Genomic DNA, 13,748 nt, shown 5'->3' on the forward strand with positions numbered 1-13,748 from the left:
AAGAAAAAAGAAAATCAATATATGTATAAAAACCGAATTAACACGTACCTGTTACACAGTTGCAGATTAATTGCAAGCCAGCCAGACACCGTTCCAGATGCAGACAACCACTCGTAGCTGAAGATGCATTGCCCCTTGATGGCCAAGTCCACTTTCAGGTAAAAAGGTGCGTCATGAGATCCTGTGTAACAAGAAAAAAGAAAATCAATATATGTATAAAAACCGAATTAACACGTACCTGTTACACAGATGCAGATTAATTGCAAGATCCACTTTCAGGTAAAAAGATGCGTCAGGTGGGTCATAAGATCCTGAAAATAAGAAAAACAAAAAAGAAAGTCAACACAGTTGCAGATTAATTGCAAGCCAGCCAGACACCGTTCCAGATGCAGACAACCACTCGCAGCTGAAGATGGATTGCCCCATGTTGGCCAGATCCACTTTCAGGTAAAAAGGTGCGTCATGAGATCCTGTGTGACAAGAAAAAAGAAAATCAATATATGTATAAAAACCTAATTAACACGTACCTGTTACACAGTTGCAGATTAATTGCTAGATCCACTTTCAGGTAAAAAGGTGCGTCAGGTGGGTAATGACATCCTGAAAATAAGAAAGACAAAAAAGAAAGTCAACACAGTTGCAGATTAATTGCAAGCCAGACAGACACTGATCCAGAAAAAAGAAATCAATATGTATAAAAAACGAATTAACACATATCTTTTACACAGTTGCAGATTAATTGCAAGCCAGCCAGACACCGTTCCAGATGAAGACAACCACTCACAGCTGAAGATGGATTGCCCCTTGTTGGCCAGATCCACTTTCAGGTAAAAAGGTGCATCAGGTGGGTCATGACATCCTGAAAATAAGAAAGACAAAAAAGAAAGTCAATATAATTATAGAAACAGAATGTTCACTTACCTGTAACTCAGTTGCAGATGAAAAGAAAGCCAGTGAGACACCATTCCAGATGCAGGCAACCTCTCACAGCTGGACACGGATAGCCCCTTGTTGGCCGGATCCACTTTCAGGTAAAAAGGTGCATGATGGGATCCTGTGTGACAAGAAAAAAGAAAATCAATATATGTATAAAAACCGAATTAACACGTACCTGTTACACAGTTGCAGATTAATTGCAAGCCAGCCAGACACCGTTCCAGATGCAGACAACCACTCGCAGCTGAAGATGGATTGCCCCATGTTGGCCAGATCCACTTTCAGGTAAAAAGGTGCATCATGAGATCCTGTGTAACAAGAAAAAAGAAAATCAATATATGTATAAAAACCGAATTAACACGTACCTGTTACACAGTTGCAGATTAATTGCAAGCCAGCCAGACACCGTTCCAGATGCAGACAACCACTCGCAGCTGAAGATGGATTGCCCCATGTTGGCCAGATCCACTTTCAGGTAAAAAGGTGCGTCATGAGATCCTGTGTAACAAGAAAAAAGAAAATAAATATATGTATAAAAACCGAATTAACACGTACCTGTTACACAGTTGCAGATTAATTGCAAGATCCACTTTCAGGTAAAAAGATGCGCCTGGTGGGTCATGTGATCCTGAAAATAAGAAAGACAAAAAAGAAAGTCAACACAGTTGCAGATTAATTGCAAGCCAGCCAGACACTGATCCAAAAAAAAGAAATCAATATGTATAAAAAACGAATTAACACGTATCTTTTACACAGTTGCAGATTAATTGCAAGCCAGCCAGACACCGTTCCAGATGTAGACAACCACTCACAGCTGAAGATGGATTGCCCATTGTTGGCCAGATCCACTTTCAGGTAAAAAGGTGCATCAGGTGGGTCATGACATCCTGAAAATAAGAAAGACAAAAAAGAAAGTCAATATAAGTATAGAAACTGAATATTCACTTACCTGTGACTCAGTTGCAGATGAAAAGAAAGCCAGTCAGACACCATTCCAGATGCAGGCAACCTCTCACAGCTGGACACGGATAGCCCCTTGTTGGCCGGATCCACTTTCAGGTAAAAAGGTGCGTAATGGGATCCTGTGTGACAAGAAAAAAGAAAATCAATATATGTATAAAAACCGAATTAACACGTACCTGTTACACAGTTGCAGATTAATTGCAAGCCAGCCAGACACCGTTCCAGATGCAGACAACCACTCGCAGCTGAAGATGGATTGCCCCTTGTTGGCCAGATCCACTTTCAGGTAAAAAGGTGCGTCATGATATCCTGTGTGACAAGAAAAAAGAAAATCAATATATGTATAAAAACCTAATGAACACGTACCTGTTACACAGTTGCAGATTAATTGCTAGATCCACTTTCAGGTAAAAAGGTGCGTCAGGTGGGTCATGACATTCTGAAAATAAGAAAGTCAAAAAAGAAAGTCAACACAGTTGCAGATTAATTGCAAGCCAGCCAGACACTGATCTAGAAAAAAGAAATCAATATGTATAAAAAACGAATTAACACGTATCTTTTACACAGTTGCAGATTTATTGCAAGCCAGCCAGACACCGTTCCAGATGCAGACAACCACTCACAGCTGAAGATGGATTGCCCCTTGTTGGCCAGATCCACTTTCAGGTAAAAAGGTGCATCAGGTGGGTCACGACATCCTGAAAATAAAAAAGACAAAAAAGAAAGTCAATGTAAGTATAGAAACTGAATGTTCACTTACCTGTAACTCAGTTGCAGATGAAAAGAAAGCCAGTCAGACACCATTCCAGATGCAGGCAACCTCTCACATCTGGACATGGATAGCCCCTTGTTGGCCGGATCCACTTTCAGGGAAAAAGGTGCGTGATGAGATCCTGTGTGACAAAAAAAAATCAATATATGTATAAAAACTGAATGTTCACTTACCTGTAACTCAGTTGCAGATGAATAGAAAGCCAGTGAGACACCATTCCAGATGCAGGCAACCTCTCACAGCTGGACACGAATAGCCCCTTGTTGGCCGGATCCACTTTCAGGTAAAAAGGTGCATGATGGGATCCTGTGTGACAAGAAAAACGAAAATCAATATATGTATAAAAACCGAATTAACACGTACCTGTTACACAGTTGCAGATTAATTGCAAGCCAGCCAGACACCGTTCCAGATGCAGACAACCACTCGCAGCTGAAGATGGATTGCCCCATGTTGGCCAGATCCACTTTCAGGTAAAAAGGTGCGTCATGAGATCCTGTGTAACAAGAAAAAAGAAAATCAATATATGTATAAAAACCGAATTAACACGTACCTGTTACAGAGTTGCAGATTAATTGCAAGCCAGCCAGACACCGTTCCAGATGCAGACAACCACTCGCAGCTGAAGATGGATTGCCCCATGTTGGCCAGATCCACTTTCAGGTAAAAAGGTGCGTCATGATATCCTGTGTGACAAGAAAAAAGAAAATCAATATATGTATAAAAACCTAATGAACACGTACCTGTTACACAGTTGCAGATTAATTGCTAGATCCACTTTCAGGTAAAAAGGTGCGTCAGGTGGGTCATGACATTCTGAAAATAAGAAAGTCAAAAAAGAAAGTCAACACAGTTGCAGATTAATTGCAAGCCAGCCAGACACTGATCTAGAAAAAAGAAATCAATATGTATAAAAAACGAATTAACACGTATCTTTTACACAGTTGCAGATTTATTGCAAGCCAGCCAGACACCGTTCCAGATGCAGACAACCACTCACAGCTGAAGATGGATTGCCCCTTGTTGGCCAGATCCACTTTCAGGTAAAAAGGTGCATCAGGTGGGTCACGACATCCTGAAAATAAAAAAGACAAAAAAGAAAGTCAATGTAAGTATAGAAACTGAATGTTCACTTACCTGTAACTCAGTTGCAGATGAAAAGAAAGCCAGTCAGACACCATTCCAGATGCAGGCAACCTCTCACATCTGGACATGGATAGCCCCTTGTTGGCCGGATCCACTTTCAGGGAAAAAGGTGCGTGATGAGATCCTGTGTGACAAAAAAAAATCAATATATGTATAAAAACTGAATGTTCACTTACCTGTAACTCAGTTGCAGATGAATAGAAAGCCAGTGAGACACCATTCCAGATGCAGGCAACCTCTCACAGCTGGACACGAATAGCCCCTTGTTGGCCGGATCCACTTTCAGGTAAAAAGGTGCATGATGGGATCCTGTGTGACAAGAAAAACGAAAATCAATATATGTATAAAAACCGAATTAACACGTACCTGTTACACAGTTGCAGATTAATTGCAAGCCAGCCAGACACCGTTCCAGATGCAGACAACCACTCGCAGCTGAAGATGGATTGCCCCATGTTGGCCAGATCCACTTTCAGGTAAAAAGGTGCGTCATGAGATCCTGTGTAACAAGAAAAAAGAAAATCAATATATGTATAAAAACCGAATTAACACGTACCTGTTACAGAGTTGCAGATTAATTGCAAGCCAGCCAGACACCGTTCCAGATGCAGACAACCACTCGCAGCTGAAGATGGATTGCCCCATGTTGGCCAGATCCACTTTCAGGTAAAAAGGTGCGTCATGAGATCCTGTGTAACAAGAAAAAAGAAAATAAATATATGTATAAAAACCGAATTAACACGTACCTGTTACACAGTTGCAGATTAATTGCAAGATCCACTTTCAGGTAAAAAGATGCGCCTGGTGGGTCATGTGATCCTGAAAATAAGAAAGACAAAAAAGAAAGTCAACACAGTTGCAGATTAATTGCAAGCCAGCCAGACACTGATCCAAAAAAAAGAAATCAATATGTATAAAAAACGAATTAACACGTATCTTTTACACAGTTGCAGATTAATTGCAAGCCAGCCAGACACCGTTCCAGATGTAGACAACCACTCACAGCTGAAGATGGATTGCCCATTGTTGGCCAGATCCACTTTCAGGTAAAAAGGTGCATCAGGTGGGTCATGACATCCTGAAAATAAGAAAGACAAAAAAGAAAGTCAATATAAGTATAGAAACTGAATATTCACTTACCTGTGACTCAGTTGCAGATGAAAAGAAAGCCAGTCAGACACAATTCCAGATGCAGGCAACCTCTCACAGCTGGACACGGATAGCCCCTTGTTGGCCGGATCCACTTTCAGGTAAAAAGGTGCGTAATGGGATCCTGTGTGACAAGAAAAAAGAAAATCAATATATGTATAAAAACCGAATTAACACGTACCTGTTACACAGTTGCAGATTAATTGCAAGCCAGCCAGACACCGTTCCAGATGCAGACAACCACTCGCAGCTGAAGATGGATTGCCCCTTGTTGGCCAGATCCACTTTCAGGTAAAAAGGTGCGTCATGATATCCTGTGTGACAAGAAAAAAGAAAATCAATATATGTATAAAAACCTAATGAACACGTACCTGTTACACAGTTGCAGATTAATTGCTAGATCCACTTTCAGGTAAAAAGGTGCGTCAGGTGGGTCATGACATTCTGAAAATAAGAAAGTCAAAAAAGAAAGTCAACACAGTTGCAGATTAATTGCAAGCCAGCCAGACACTGATCTAGAAAAAAGAAATCAATATTTATAAAAAACGAATTAACACGTATCTTTTACACAGTTGCAGATTTATTGCAAGCCAGCCAGACACCGTTCCAGATGCAGACAACCACTCACAGCTGAAGATGGATTGCCCCTTGTTGGCCAGATCCACTTTCAGGTAAAAAGGTGCATCAGGTGGGTCACGACATCCTGAAAATAAAAAAGACAAAAAAGAAAGTCAATGTAAGTATAGAAACTGAATGTTCACTTACCTGTAACTCAGTTGCAGATGAAAAGAAAGCCAGTCAGACACCATTCCAGATGCAGGCAACCTCTCACATCTGGACATGGATAGCCCCTTGTTGGCCGGATCCACTTTCAGGGAAAAAGGTGCGTGATGAGATCCTGTGTGACAAAAAAAAATCAATATATGTATAGAAACTGAATGTTCACTTACCTGTAACTCAGTTGCAGATGAATAGAAAGCCAGTGAGACACCATTGCAAATGCAGGCAACCTCTCACAGCTGGACACGAATAGCCCCTTGTTGGCCGGATCCACTTTCAGGTAAAAAGGTGCATAATGGGATCCTGTGTGACAAGAAAAAAGAAAATCAATATATGTATAAAAACCGAATTAACACGTACCTGTTACACAGTTGCAGATTAATTGCAAGCCAGCCAGACAACGTTCCAGATGCAGACAACCAATCGCAGCTGAAGATGGATTGCCCCTTGTTGGCCAGATCCACTTTCAGGTAAAAAGGTGCGTCATGAGATCCTGTGTGACAAGAAAAAAGAAAATCAATATATGTATAAAAACCGAATTAACACGTACCTGTTACACAGATGCAGATTAATTGCTAGATCCACTTTCAGGTAAAAAGATGCGTCAGGTGGGTCATAAGATCCTGAAAATAAGAAAGACAAAAAAGAAAGTCAACACAGTTGCAGATTAATTGCAAGCCAGCCAGACACTGATCCAAAAAAAAGAAATCAATATGTATAAAAAACGAATTAACACATATCTTTTACACAGTTGCAGATTAATTGCCAGCCAGCCAGACACCATTCCAGATGCCGACAACCACTCACAGCTTAAGATGGATTGCCCCTTGTTGGCCAGATCCACTTTCAGGTAAAAAGTTGCATCAGGTGGGTCATGACATCCTGAAAATAAGAAAGACAAAAAAGAAAGTCAATATAAGTATAGAAACTGAATGTTCACTTACCTGTAACTCAGTTGCAGATGAAAAGAAAGCCAGTCAGACACCATTCCAGATGCAGGCAACCTCTCACAGCTGGACATGGATAGCCCCTTGTTGGCCGGATCCACTTTCAGGTAAAAAGGTGCGTGATGGAATCCTGTGTGACAAGAAAAAAGAAAATCAATATATGTATAAAAACCGAATTAACACGTACATGTTACACAGTTGCAGATTAATTGCAAGCCAGCCAGACACCGTTCCAGATGCAGACAACCACTCGCAGCTGAAGATGGATTGCCCCTTGTTGGCCAGATCCACTTTCAGGTAAAAAGGTGCGTCATGAGATCCTGTGTGACAAGAAAATAGAAAATCAATATATGTATAAAAACCTAATTAACACGTACCTGTTACACAGTTGCAGATTAATTGCTAGATCCACTTTCAGGTAAAAAGGTGCGTCAGGTGGGTAATGACATCCTGAAAATAAGAAAGACAAAAAAGAAAGTCAACACAGTTGCGGATTAATTGCAAGCCAGACAGACACTGATCCAGAAAAAAGAAATCAATATGTATAAAAAACGAATTAACACGTATCTTTTACACAGTTGCAGATTAATTGCAAGCCAGCCAGACAACGTTCCAGATGCAGACAACCACTGACAGCTGAAGATGGATTGCCCCTTGTTGGCCAGATCCACTTTCAGGTAAAAAGTTGCATCAGGTGGGTCATGACATCCTGAAAATAAGAAAGACAAAAAACAAAGTCAATATAAGTATAGAAACTGAATGTTCGCTTACCTGTAACTCAGTTGCAGATGAAAAGAAAGCCAGTCAGACACCATTCCAGATGCAGGCAACCTCTCACAGCTGGATATGGATAGGCCCTTGTTGGCCGGATCCACTTTCAGGAAAAAAGGTGCGTAATGGGATCCTGTGTGACAAGAAAAAAGAAAATCAATATATGTATAAAAACCGAATTAACACGTACCTGTTACACAGTTGCAGATTAATTGCAAGCCAGCCAGACACCGTTCCAGATGCAGACAACCACTCGTAGCTGAAGATGCATTGCCCCTTGATGGCCAAGTCCACTTTCAGGTAAAAAGGTGCATCATGAGATCCTGTGTAACAAGAAAAAAGAAAATCAATATATGTATAAAAACCGAATTAACACGTACCTGTTAAACAGATGCAGATTAATTGCAAGATCCACTTTCAGGTAAAAAGATGCGTCAGGTGGGTCATAAGATCCTGAAAATAAGAAAGACAAAAAAGAAAGTCAACACAGTTGCAGATTAATTGCAAGCCAGCCAGACACTGATCCAAAAAAAAGAAATCAATATGTATAAAAAACGAATTAACACATATCTTTTACACAGTTGCAGATTAATTGCCAGCCAGCCAGACACCGTTCCAGATGCAGACAACCACTCACAGCTTAAGATGGATTGCCCCTTGTTGGCCAGATCCACTTTCAGGTAAAAAGTTGCATCAGGTGGGTCATGACATCCTGAAAATAAGAAAGACAAAAAAGAAAGTCAATATAAGTATAGAAACTGAATGTTCGCTTACCTGTAACTCAGTTGCAGATGAAAAGAAAGCCAGTCAGACACCATTCCAGATGCAGGCAACCTCTCACAGCTGGATATGGATAGGCCCTTGTTGGCCGGATCCACTTTCAAGAAAAAAGGTGCGTAATGGGATCCTGTGTGACAAGAAAAAAGAAAATCAATATATGTATAAAAACCGAATTAACACGTACCTGTTACACAGTTGCAGATTAATTGCAAGCCAGCCAGACACCGTTCCAGATGCAGACAACCACTCGTAGCTGAAGATGCATTGCCCCTTGATGGCCAGATCCACTTTCAGGTAAAAAGGTGCGTCATGAGATCCTGTGTAACAAGAAAAAAGAAAATCAATATATGTATAAAAACCGAATTAACACGTACCTGTTACACAGATGCAGATTAATTGCAAGCCAGCCAGACACCGTTCCAGATGCAGACAACCACTCACAGCTTAAGATGGATTGCCCCTTGTTGGCCAGATCCACTTTCAGGTAAAAAGTTGCATCAGGTGGGTCATGACATCCTGAAAATAAGAAAGACAAAAAAGAAAGTCAATATAAGTATAGAAACTGAATGTTCACTTACCTGTAACTCAGTTGCAGATGAAAAGAAAGCCAGTCAGACACCATTCCAGATGCAGGCAACCTCTCACAGCTGGACATGGATAGCCCCTTGTTGGCCGGATCCACTTTCAGGTAAAAAGGTGCGTGATGGAATCCTGTGTGACAAGAAAAAAGAAAATCAATATATGTATAAAAAACGAATTAACACGTACCTGTTACACAGTTGCAGATTAATTGCAAGCCAGGCAGACACCGTTCCAGATGCAGACAACCACTCGCAGCTGAAGATGGATTGCCCCTTGTTGGCCAGATTCACTTTCAGGTAAAAAGGTGCGTCATGAGATCCTGTGTGACAAGAAAAAAGAAAATCAATATATGTATAAAAACCTAATTAACACGTACCTGTTACACAGTTGCAGATTAATTGCTAGATCCACTTTCAGGTAAAAAGGTGCGTCAGGTGGGTAATGACATCCTGAAAATAAGAAAGACAAAAAAGAAAGTCAACACAGTTGCAGATTAATTGCAAGCCGGACAGACACTGATCCAGAAAAAAGAAATCAATATGTATAAAAAACGATTTAACACGTATCTTTTACACAGTTGCAGATTAATTGCAAGCCAGCCAGACAACGTTCCAGATGCAGACAACCACTGACAGCTGAAGATGGATTGCCCCTTGTTGGCCAGATCCACTTTCAGGTAAAAAGTTGCATCAGGTGGGTCATGACATCCTGAAAATAAGAAAGACAAAAAAGAAAGTCAATATAAGTATAGAAACTGAATGTTCGCTTACCTGTAACTCAGTTGCAGATGAAAAGAAAGCCAGTCAGACACCATTCCAGATGCAGGCAACCTCTCACAGCTGGATATGGATAGGCCCTTGTTGGCCGGATCCACTTTCAAGAAAAAAGGTGCGTAATGGGATCCTGTGTGACAAGAAAAAAGAAAATCAATATATGTATAAAAACCGAATTAACACGTACCTGTTACACAGTTGCAGATTAATTGCAAGCCAGCCAGACACCGTTCCAGATGCAGACAACCACTCGTAGCTGAAGATGCATTGCCCCTTGATGGCCAGATCAACTTTCAGGTAAAAAGGTGCGTCATGAGATCCTGTGTAACAAGAAAAAAGAAAATCAATATATGTATAAAAACCGAATTAACACGTACCTGTTACACAGATGCAGATTAATTGCAAGCCAGCCAGACACCGTTCCAGATGCAGACAACCACTCACAGCTTAAGATGGATTGCCCCTTGTTGGCCAGATCCACTTTCAGGTAAAAAGTTGCATCAGGTGGGTCATGACATCCTGAAAATAAGAAAGACAAAAAAGAAAGTCAATATAAGTATAGAAACTGAATGTTCACTTACCTGTAACTCAGTTGCAGATGAAAAGAAAGCCAGTCAGACACCATTCCAGATGCAGGCAACCTCTCACAGCTGGACATGGATAGCCCCTTGTTGGCCGGATCCACTTTCAGGTAAAAAGGTGCGTGATGGAATCCTGTGTGACAAGAAAAAAGAAAATCAATATATGTATAAAAAACGAATTAACACGTACCTGTTACACAGTTGCAGATTAATTGCAAGCCAGCCAGACACCGTTCCAGATGCAGACAACCACTCGCAGCTGAAGATGGATTGCCCCTTGTTGGCCAGATCCACTTTCAGGTAAAAAGGTGCGTCATGAGATCCTGTGTGACAAGAAAAAAGAAAATCAATATATGTATAAAAACCTAATTAACACGTACCTGTTACACAGTTGCAGATTAATTGCTAGATCCACTTTCAGGTAAAAAGGTGCGTCAGGTGGGTAATGACATCCTGAAAATAAGAAAGACAAAAAAGAAAGTCAACACAGTTGCAGATTAATTGCAAGCCGGACAGACACTGATCCAGAAAAAAGAAATCAATATGTATAAAAAACGATTTAACACGTATCTTTTACACAGTTGCAGATTAATTGCAAGCCAGCCAGACAACGTTCCAGATGCAGACAACCACTGACAGCTGAAGATGGATTGCCCCTTGTTGGCCAGATCCACTTTCAGGTAAAAAGTTGCATCAGGTGGGTCATGACATCCTGAATATAAGAAAGACAAAAAAGAAAGTCAATATAAGTATAGAAACTGAATGTTCACTTACCTGTAACTCAGTTGCAGATGAAAAGAAAGCCAGTCAGACACCATTCCAGATGCAGGCAACCTCTCACAGCTGGATATGGATAGGCCCTTGTTGGCCGGATCCACTTTCAGGAAAAAAGGTGCGTAATGGGATCCTGTGTGACAAGAAAAAAGAAAATCAATATATGTATAAAAACCGAATTAACACGTACCTGTTACACAGTTGCAGATTAATTGCAAGCCAGCCAGACACCGTTCCAGATGCAGACAACCACTCGTAGCTGAAGATGCATTGCCCCTTGATGGCCAAGTCCACTTTCAGGTAAAAAGGTGCGTCATGAGATCCTGTGTAACAAGAAAAAAGAAAATCAATATATGTATAAAAACCGAATTAACACGTACCTGTTACACAGATGCAGATTAATTGCAAGATCCACTTTCAGGTAAAAAGATGCGTCAGGTGGGTCATAAGATCCTGAAAATAAGAAAAACAAAAAAGAAAGTCAACACAGTTGCAGATTAATTGCAAGCCAGCCAGACACCGTTCCAGATGCAGACAACCACTCGCAGCTGAAGATGGATTGCCCCATGTTGGCCAGATCCACTTTCAGGTAAAAAGGTGCGTCATGAGATCCTGTGTGACAAGAAAAAAGAAAATCAATATATGTATAAAAACCTAATTAACACGTACCTGTTACACAGTTGCAGATTAATTGCTAGATCCACTTTCAGGTAAAAAGGTGCGTCAGGTGGGTAATGACATCCTGAAAATAAGAAAGACAAAAAAGAAAGTCAACACAGTTGCAGATTAATTGCAAGCCAGACAGACACTGATCCAGAAAAAAGAAATCAATATGTATAAAAAACGAATTAACACATATCTTTTACACAGTTGCAGATTAATTGCAAGCCAGCCAGACACCGTTCCAGATGAAGACAACCACTCACAGCTGAAGATGGATTGCCCCTTGTTGGCCAGATCCACTTTCAGGTAAAAAGGTGCATCAGGTGGGTCATGACATCCTGAAAATAAGAAAGACAAAAAAGAAAGTCAATATAATTATAGAAACAGAATGTTCACTTACCTGTAACTCAGTTGCAGATGAAAAGAAAGCCAGTGAGACACCATTCCAGATGCAGGCAACCTCTCACAGCTGGACACGGATAGCCCCTTGTTGGCCGGATCCACTTTCAGGTAAAAAGGTGCATGATGGGATCCTGTGTGACAAGAAAAAAGAAAATCAATATATGTATAAAAACCGAATTAACACGTACCTGTTACACAGTTGCAGATTAATTGCAAGCCAGCCAGACACCGTTCCAGATGCAGACAACCACTCGCAGCTGAAGATGGATTGCCCCATGTTGGCCAGATCCACTTTCAGGTAAAAAGGTGCATCATGAGATCCTGTGTAACAAGAAAAAAGAAAATCAATATATGTATAAAAACCGAATTAACACGTACCTGTTACACAGTTGCAGATTAATTGCAAGCCAGCCAGACACCGTTCCAGATGCAGACAACCACTCGCAGCTGAAGATGGATTGCCCCATGTTGGCCAGATCCACTTTCAGGTAAAAAGGTGCGTCATGAGATCCTGTGTAACAAGAAAAAAGAAAATAAATATATGTATAAAAACCGAATTAACACGTACCTGTTACACAGTTGCAGATTAATTGCAAGATCCACTTTCAGGTAAAAAGATGCGCCTGGTGGGTCATGTGATCCTGAAAATAAGAAAGACAAAAAAGAAAGTCAACACAGTTGCAGATTAATTGCAAGCCAGCCAGACACTGATCCAAAAAAAAGAAATCAATATGTATAAAAAACGAATTAACACGTATCTTTTACACAGTTGCAGATTAATTGCAAGCCAGCCAGACACCGTTCCAGATGTAGACAACCACTCACAGCTGAAGATGGATTGCCCATTGTTGGCCAGATCCACTTTCAGGTAAAAAGGTGCATCAGGTGGGTCATGACATCCTGAAAATAAGAAAGACAAAAAAGAAAGTCAATATAAGTATAGAAACTGAATATTCACTTACCTGTGACTCAGTTGCAGATGAAAAGAAAGCCAGTCAGACACCATTCCAGATGCAGGCAACCTCTCACAGCTGGACACGGATAGCCCCTTGTTGGCCGGATCCACTTTCAGGTAAAAAGGTGCGTAATGGGATCCTGTGTGACAAGAAAAAAGAAAATCAATATATGTATAAAAACCGAATTAACACGTACCTGTTACACAGTTGCAGATTAATTGCAAGCCAGCCAGACACCGTTCCAGATGCAGACAACCACTCGCAGCTGAAGATGGATTGCCCCTTGTTGGCCAGATCCACTTTCAGGTAAAAAGGTGCGTCATGATATCCTGTGTGACAAGAAAAAAGAAAATCAATATATGTATAAAAACCTAATGAACACGTACCTGTTACACAGTTGCAGATTAATTGCTAGATCCACTTTCAGGTAAAAAGGTGCGTCAGGTGGGTCATGACATTCTGAAAATAAGAAAGTCAAAAAAGAAAGTCAACACAGTTGCAGATTAATTGCAAGCCAGCCAGACACTGATCTAGAAAAAAGAAATCAATATGTATAAAAAACGAATTAACACGTATCTTTTACACAGTTGCAGATTTATTGCAAGCCAGCCAGACACCGTTCCAGATGCAGACAACCACTCACAGCTGAAGATGGATTGCCCCTTGTTGGCCAGATCCACTTTCAGGTAAAAAGGTGCATCAGGTGGGTCACGACATCCTGAAAATAAAAAAGACAAAAAAGAAAGTCAATGTAAGTATAGAAACTGAATGTT

General features: G+C 40.7%; 1 protein-coding gene across 1 annotated transcript in view; it reads right to left on the reverse strand.

Annotated features, from left to right (window-relative positions):
- LOC140565090 (uncharacterized) overlaps nt 1–13,748 on the reverse strand; it is a 473,464-nt gene that overhangs the window by 47,594 nt on the left and 412,122 nt on the right. The window lies entirely within an intron of this gene.

The sequence above is a fragment of the Salminus brasiliensis genome, chromosome 11, assembly GCF_030463535.1.
Source record: "Salminus brasiliensis chromosome 11, fSalBra1.hap2, whole genome shotgun sequence".
Lineage (NCBI taxonomy): Eukaryota > Metazoa > Chordata > Actinopteri > Characiformes > Bryconidae > Salminus > Salminus brasiliensis.